The sequence below is a fragment of the Ovis aries genome, chromosome 2 (assembly GCF_016772045.2).
Source record: "Ovis aries strain OAR_USU_Benz2616 breed Rambouillet chromosome 2, ARS-UI_Ramb_v3.0, whole genome shotgun sequence".
In the NCBI taxonomy this organism is placed as follows: Eukaryota; Metazoa; Chordata; class Mammalia; order Artiodactyla; family Bovidae; genus Ovis; species Ovis aries.
The window spans coordinates 143866085-143874183 of NC_056055.1; positions in this window are offsets into that span (position 1 = coordinate 143866085).

The following is an 8099-nucleotide window of genomic DNA, read 5'->3' on the forward strand; positions in this document are numbered from 1 at the left end:
CCTGCTGCCTGCAATATTTCAGATGCTGGAAGGCTCCATGGCTCCATCAGTCTCAACACCTGGTGAGGGCAGCTTGGAGCAGAGTGCCCTGCCCCCCGTTAAAGATGGACCTGAAATGAGACCAGGTTTCACACCACTGAGATTTAGAAGCTTGTTTGATGCTAAACATAAAATATGTTCAAATCTCTTGACTAAAACAGTGGATATGCCAAAATTTAAAAAAAAAGAGTGAAAAGTCTAATATGAATGAACAATTTCAATGTAAACTGTCCATCTCAAGAGTATCCAATTTATCGCTGGTCAGTGTAAATGAAAAAAATCACTTTCATAGTGTGATTACTTCCATGCCAATATCATTTATCCCACCAGCAAAATTTATTAGTCTTGGTTTAAAGTAAAAAATTAGCCTTGCACTAGCAACTGAATTTTTCTACTCAGACTCCTTGATGAAAAAATTCACACAAAGACATCTGATGATACCTATATATAGATGCTGCATGCTTAGTTGGTTCAGTCCTGTCCAACTCTCTGAGACCCATGGAGTCTCTGTCCAGGCTTCTCTGTCCATGGGATTCTCCAGGCAAGAATACTGGGGTGGGTCACTATTTCCTCCTCCAGGATATATAGATATTGAATTAAAATTTTTATTTTAATATCTAGATATTTAATTTTTAAAATAAAACACTCCAGTCCTTATGTTTAAAAAAAAAAACAACCCACATATGCAGCCTATGGGAAAGGTAGGTGATATATGGTTAGTACATTATTTAACCTTTTAAAGATTATTTGGGGGGAAATCCTGGGGAATAATGTGGAAAACATATATTTTATTGTTATTATTTTAGACACAGTTATTTAACTTTACTAGCTCATTCATGAACTAATGTAGTTGATTTTGAATGATTTATGGAAGTTTCAAAATGCTGAATAGATTTTTAATGTGTTAATACTTGCTACAAAGTTATAGTCCAAATAATAAAGCAAAAAAAAAAAAAAAAGATTGTTTTGAACAATGACAGCCTCCTTATGGGGCTTCCCAGGTAGTGCAGTGGTTAAGAATCCACCTGCAATGAAGGAGATGTGGGTTCCATTCTGGGTTGGGAAGATTCTCTGGAGGAAGAAATGGCAACTTACTTCCGCATGTTCGCCTGGGAAATCCCACGGACAGAGGAGCCTGGTGGGCTATAATCCATGGTATCGCAGAGGAGTCGGACACGACTTAGCGACTGAATAACAACAACAACCAAACCTCCTAATTGTAAGCATATAGTCTTCAAAAAATGCAAATCATTTATGTATATCAATTCTGTCAGATGGTAACGATAACCCTATATGCGAGACAGCAAAAGAGACACAGATGTATAGAATAGGCTTTTGGACTCTGGGAGAGGGAGAGGGTGGGATGATTTGGGAGAATGGCATTGAAACATGTATAATATCATATATGAAACGAATCGCCAGTCCAGGTTTGATGCAGGATACTGGATGCTTGGGGCTGGTGCACTGGGACGACCCAGAGGGATGGTACGGGGAGGGAGGAGGGGGGGGGGTTCAGGATGGGGAACACATGTATACCTGTGGCAGATTCATGTTGATGTATGGCAAAACCAATACAATATTGTAAAGTAATTAACCTCCAATTAAAATAAATAAATTTATATAAAAAATAAAATGATCACTGCCATTAAAGTGGTAAAAATAAATTCTGCCGTGTGTGTGTACTTGTGTGTGCACCTCATCCATCACCTCAAATAGTTTTTAAAATTAGATGTAACCGTAAAAGTTGAAAAATGAAAATGTTAAAAGCAATTGTATTCCTTTATAATCACAAATCCTAACATTGGACTCTAGACATCCACTGGGGATCATTAATACAAAAAACAAAGAATGATTCTGATGTATTTTATAAATACCATGGCTGAAATTTCTCCATTTATCTTGATCCTCAGAAAATAAAATCTCCTTTAGCAGAACTTTCTTTTTTTTTTTTTTTTTTAAATGCAGTTAACTTAGAAGTTAATGAGGATGCTTTGGCAGTGTGTCTGCTCCCTCTCCTCTTTAGAACAGGATCTAGGACGTTCTGCCTGTTGGCCAGTAAGGGGAGCCATCACAAAGTAATTACGAACACATTACTCTTCCTCCTAGAATGAACGTTTGTGAGGATTTTTCTAATGTCCGTCTTGCTCTTCAGGGGATTTTCTAGGTCATCACTGACCACGCTTTGTGAGCTCCCAGACTGTCATAGTGGGGGGCCATCAGATAGTAAATGTTGTAGAAATGCTCAGCTGCTGTGCTGTTTCTTTGGAATCCTTCTTTCCCCATGTCCCACGCTGTTAGAAAAAGCTTCTATTACCTAGGAACCAGGCCAAAGGCTCTGATCTGAGTCCTGCTGTTTTAATGCCTGCCCCTACCCAGGTCTCTTTATCAACTCCTCTCACTCTCCAATAATAAATGTAAATTGCATGTTTCTTTCAAGTCCACCTACCCACGTCTTTTACGAAAAGCCATTTGTCTCCATGCACCTGGAGCTAATTCTCACTTCTAGCATCTTATCCACTGAGCCAACCTCCTGCCCTGCTGCCTTCTCCCAGACTCCCCTCAATGTTATTTTACTTCTTCTGGAGGCCTGAGTGCATGTGTTTTCAGGTTGGCCCAGAATGAAAGAATTTTAAGTATTGAATATTCCCGGTATGGTATTTCTCTGCATTTGTTTCTGATAACTCAAGAGACGAGGTAGAGCGTTTGAGTGTGGCACCTAGCCAAACATAGATGTTTCAAGAAAAGTCAATAATGCATATTACAAACATGTTTTGGTGACCAAACACAGCCTCCCAGCTATAGGTCTCCCCTAGAAAAGTGAAGCAATTATCTCAATCAGTCAAGTGAAAAGGTCCATTTATGCTTCAATTCTCTGGCTAATTCAGGCAAAAGTAAAATTTTCATCTGAATGATCCCAGTAATTGGCTTGCTGCTCTGCTTTACTAGTGAAAGCTTGACAAAGAGGCAGAGGCTGTTCCATACTGACAGGGAGGTGCTGATCTTAGGGAACTTGTGCAGAGAAAATGCTTATAAGCACATTAGCAGTGGAGACTTTGTTGAGAAATTTCAACAAAGGTCGCTCCTAATCATAGATTATTAGATGAAGCTTAGATTTCGGTCTTTCTTTTCTTCCCTTGTCACCGGTTAGCCCTCTTCCAGTGTTTGCTGTCTAGAGCAAGCATACGTCCAGGCACAAATCAGGAAATCTATGTATTCTCCTTCCTCTCCCTCTTCTCCACTCAGTCTTTGATGTATATTTTGATGTAGTTGCCACCTCTCTGTTCCCATGGCCACTGTCTTAGTTCAGGTGAATGTCTGTACTTGGCTTGAGCATTTACTCATTTGATGGTGATTTTCTGAGGCTCTCCTCATATGCATCCACAATGCCAGGTACTGCAAATACCATGATGAGCAAGACCTGGGTCCATCGATCATGGCTACTCTTAATTGGGTTTCTGCTACCTGTCTTACACATCTCCCCTAATCCATTCTATTTTGCTGTCGGACTTACTCTTCTAAAACTCCAAGTGGAATAAAACTCACCACTGGTTTATAGCCGAAGTCCTAAGTATGACATACAAAGACCTTGATAAGCTGATGTTGACTTCATGTTCATTCTCCCCTTTGCCACTCCCTTGTGGTCTTATGTTTGGTGAACCTGAACTTTGCACAGTTGCCTTGACTGGACACACCCCTTCACTCCTTCATCTGGCTGACTTACACCTGCACTGCTTTACTACTTGGCTTTAATTATTATAATGACTCTCTATATATTATGAAAACTTCTGCCTGGATTTTAGGAAGCATCACTATGAACAAAGCTAGTGGAGGTAATGGTCCCATCACTCCATGGCAAATAGATGGGGGAACAATGGAAATAGTGACAGACTTTATTTTCTTGGGCTCCAAAATCACTGCAGATGGCAACTGCAGCCATGAAATGAAAAGACACTTGCTCCTTGGAAGAAAAGCTATGACCAACCTAGACAGCATATTAAAAAGCAGAGACATTACTTTGTCGACAAAGGTCTGTCTAGTCAAAGCTGTGGTTTTTCCAGTGGTCATGTATGGATATGAAAGTTGGACTGTAAAGAAAGTTGAGTGCTGAAGAATTGGTGCTTTTGAACTGTGGTGTTGGAGAAGACTCTTTAGAGTCCCTTGGACTGCAAGGAGATACAACCAGTCCATCCCAAAGGAAATCAGTCCTGAATATTCATTGGAAGGACTGATGCTGAAGATGAAACTCCAATACTTTGGCCACCTGATGCGAAGAGCTGACTCACTGGAAAAGACCTTGATGCTAGGAAAGATTGAAAACAGGAGGAGAAGGGGAAGACAGAGGATGAGATGTTTGGATGGCATCACCAACTTGATGGACATGAATTTGAGCAAGCTCCAGGAGTTGGTGATGGATAGGGAAGCCCGGTGTGCTGCAGTCCACGGGGTCACAAAGAGTTGGACACGACTGACAACTGAACTGAGACTTGGCAGTTAATTCCACAGGGGATGATTTCAAGATTCCTTAAGTATCCGAAGAAGATTTCTATGTAGTGTAAACATCAGTTCTTTAAGCAGACCTCTTTCATTACAGTTTTTTGTCTCTTTACAATTCTGATCCTTCTTCTCTGAATACAGTTCAGGAAGTGGATATTCTTAAACTGCAGTAACCAGAACTGACGTCAGCACTTCACAGCATGGGTGGATATTGGGGTGGTGGTGTAGGGGGAGTGGTGTGGTTAGGGCAGGGAGTCTATTATGAAGCATAAATCTTGTCCAGGTGAACATACATGTTCATTTTTTAAATCTAAGTCCAACACTTTACGTTTAACTCTTAATTGTTACACGTCTTCACTTCCTTCTTTTGAATCCAGAGTTTGTGATGGACATGGTAATATCCCATCCCAATTCATGTCAGGCTGACGTTGTTTCTCTTTCAAGGAGGGCCTCAATTACAGAGAGATGCCTTGCTTAAAAGCATGACCAATCCGGCATACTCACATGCAATGATTGATCACGGTGGGCTTAAAGACCTGATGTCCTTGGCTCACTAGAGGACAATTCCAATGGGCCATATTGGCTCTGGGGCTCCCTGTGGGTTGTACTGAGTACACATCACAGTTTCATTTATTCCTCTGTTTAATTGCTTTGGCCTCTTTGATTCTACAGGTATTGATACCTAATAAATATCTGCATGTCAACCCCCATTTTAGAGTCTGTTTCTCTAAAATCCAGTCTGACAAGAAATGGTCCAAAAAAAGTAAGCAATATGATGGGGTTCTGGAGCTGCACTTGCCCATCACTGATGGTATGTGACCACAGATGCCCAAGGTAGCAGTCCACTGGGGCTAGTGGAACTCAAACACAATAAAGGACAGGTAGGGGCATCTAACTGCTAAAAGCCAGAAGGTTGCACTTATCATAATGAGTGTCAGAGTCAGAGTAGCAGGAAAAGGTCCTGACACAGAGAGCTATGGAAATGGCTCATAGATACTGGTGTATCTACTGACAAAATAGATGGACAGCCTTTATACCATCGCAGGAAATTAGGATAGATGACTAACAGCCTAAAGGCAATCACTCCAACAAAAAATTGCAATAGCTCTTGTCCATTTTCCAGACCTGAGTTAGTTTTCAGACTCAGGATGCATTGACCCAAGAAGGGGCTAAGTCCCTAGGAGGAAGGACCCAACTGTATCATACAAGTCTATATGGTAATGGTTCCCCCAGTCCTCCTAAAAAGGGACCTACAACCATTTACTTAGATGACTGTGCACCAGGGAAAGAGGAATATCCCAACATTTAAGGACTGTTTGATGCTGCATTAGACTTGACTATATCTGGAGAAATGAAGCCTCATCATGAGCCTCCTGTTTCAGAGGGGACCTATAAGAACCAGGAAATAAACAGAGTCCAAGTCCAGGGCTGGCTTAAGTCCCCTAGGTTTGTAGATCCACCAGTGGTCAGTTCCCCTGTCTGAGATCACATAATTGAGATTGGCATATTTGGTATACATGAAGTCCCTACACAGGACATTTGGCTATGGGATAATGGCTATAATAGTGAGGTAGGCCAAGAGGAAATCTCTGAAACTGTTCCTGCCCTCTCCCTCTAATCAAAGTAAAATAAAATAAACAAGGTTGCATTCCAGGGAGGAGAGTGGAAATTAGTCTTGTCCTTAAATACCTATGATGTCCAGGGGTGGAAGTCCCATCACATCTTCACTTAAGTCACCTAAGTCCCTGTAGAGTGCAGATAGATCTTGGAGAATGAGAATAGATTATTGTAGATTCAACCAAGCGGCCGCTGCAATTGCAGTTGCTATGTCAGATAGAAAGAGAACGTTTGCTAGAGAAGGCTAACGAACCTCAGGTACGTGAGTGAGGTCATTGGTTTGGAAAATGTATTCCTTTCTCTTCCAACCAGAAAAAAGAAGGGAAATTGTTTGCATTCATGTGGATTGGGTGAGTCATAATATAGTGCGAAGAGATATTCTCTGGACATCTTGCAGTTAATACCACACCATCTATGATATTCTGCAAATCAGGCCAGGTGAGTAATAAATGGTCAGCATGCTGGAGGCATTAGGTGCTCTAAAGGGCAGGAGATAAACCCTTTGAAGACTCAGGAGCCAGCCACATCAGCATAATCTTTGGGGATCCTGTGGTCTGGGGCATTCCAAGACATATCCTTCACAGTAAATAAGTTATTGCATCTCCTACCATGAGGAGGGAAGCATAGTACCTGGTGAGACTCTGGGTTCTGGAGGCAGCATGTTGTACACCTGGGAATGCCGCTCTGATCATAAACTGGACAACGGGACAAACTGCCATCTCTGCGTGAACATAGAGCAGACAAGGTCTGTGTAGCAAGTCCTGGTTGCAGTGTCAAAGTGTGGCAGAAGCTATGACATCAGAGGTGATGGTAAAAGATGTGGTATGGAGGTCAGGGCAAGTACCAGTGGTATAATTACAAGCCAGGCCTGTGGATCAAGGTATTGCCATTTGTGGTAGTAATTTATATGCCTTTTGAAAAACAACTCAATATATTCCTGAGGCTTGGTAGAGACTAAATACCTGACTGAAATGAAAGTGAAAGTGAAGTCGCTCAGTCGTGTCCAACTCTTTGTAACCCCGTAGACTATAGCCCACCAGGCTCCTCCGTCCATGGGATTCTCCAGTCAAAAATACTGGAGTGGGTTGCCATTTCCTTCTCCAGGGGAATCTTCCCAACCCAGGGATTGAACCAAGGCCTCCCACATTACAGGCAGACGCTTTAACCTCTGAGCTACCATGGAAGCCCATGCCTTTGGAATCAGATCTCAGAAGTTGGGTTCCAACAAAGCCACTAAGTCCAAAGATAAGGCAAGGCTAGCAGCGATCCATGGTAAAGTCAAAGCAGAAAGACTGGGGCTAAGCAAAAACCAGACTGGAAGGCATAGGAAGCTGCATGAACAGGGAGCCCCATCTTCCATCTCTGTGCCAGCACCTCTCACTCAGCTCACCCTTCTACCATGTGGAGGATTCCTTATGTCCATTCCTTATGGAGGAGGAAAAAAAAACTTGAATTTTGTTTGGAAAGTAGATGCAGTGTAAGCCCAAAACGCATGGCAACTGCTCTGCAGCCTCACTCAGGGGTTCAGTTCATTTCAGTTCAATTGCTCAGTCGTGTCTGACTCTTTGCGACCCCGTGGACTGCAGCACACCAGGCTTCCCTGTCCTTCACCAACTCCCAGAGTTTACTCAAACTCATGCCCATTGAGTTGGTGATGCCATCCAACCATCTTATCCTCTGTCATCCCCTTCTCCTCCCGCCTTCAATCTTGCCAGCATCAGGGTCTTTTCAAATGAGTCAACTCTTCGTATCAGTTGGCCAAAGTATTGGAGCTTCAGCTTCAACGTCAGTCCTTACAATGAATATTCAGGATTGATTTCTTTTAGGATGGACTGGTTGTATCTCCTTGCAGTCCAAGGGACTCTCAAGAGTTTTCTCCAACACCACAGTTGAAAAGCATAAATTCTTTGGTGCTCAGCTTTCTTTATAGTTCAACTCTCACATCCATG